Source organism: Capsella rubella, unplaced genomic scaffold, assembly GCF_000375325.1.
Source record: "Capsella rubella cultivar Monte Gargano unplaced genomic scaffold, Caprub1_0 scaffold_1, whole genome shotgun sequence".
NCBI lineage: Eukaryota > Viridiplantae > Streptophyta > Magnoliopsida > Brassicales > Brassicaceae > Capsella > Capsella rubella.
The window spans coordinates 16,454,977-16,455,177 of record NW_006238923.1 but is presented as its reverse complement, the minus strand read 5'-3'; the positions used below and the strand labels follow the sequence as shown (position 1 = coordinate 16,455,177).

Genomic DNA, 201 nt, shown 5'->3' with positions numbered 1-201 from the left:
CAATAGAATTTCAGAAAAGAGGACTACCCCATGCTCACATCTTGCTTTGGATGCATCCGGATTACAAGTTGCCAAAAGCAGAGGACATTGACAAAATGATATCTGCTGAAATACCAGATAAGAATAAAGAACCAGAGCTATACCAAATTGTCAAAGATTGCATGATACATGGACCATGTGGTGCTATAAATAGGAATTCGC

At 38.8% G+C, this 201-nt stretch overlaps 1 long non-coding RNA gene across 12 annotated transcripts in view; it reads right to left on the bottom strand.

The window, feature by feature from the left end:
* Positions 1–201, bottom strand: part of LOC111832621 — a 10,989-nt gene that overhangs the window by 6,411 nt on the left and 4,377 nt on the right. Inside the window, exon 1 of one of the 12 annotated variants that reach the window (XR_002835517.1) lies at positions 28–90. The exons of the other annotated variants lie outside the window; for them this stretch is intronic. This is a non-coding gene — a long non-coding RNA (uncharacterized LOC111832621). Of the gene's footprint in view, positions 1–27; positions 91–201 lie in introns of those variants that run through there. 12 annotated transcript variants of the gene reach the window in all.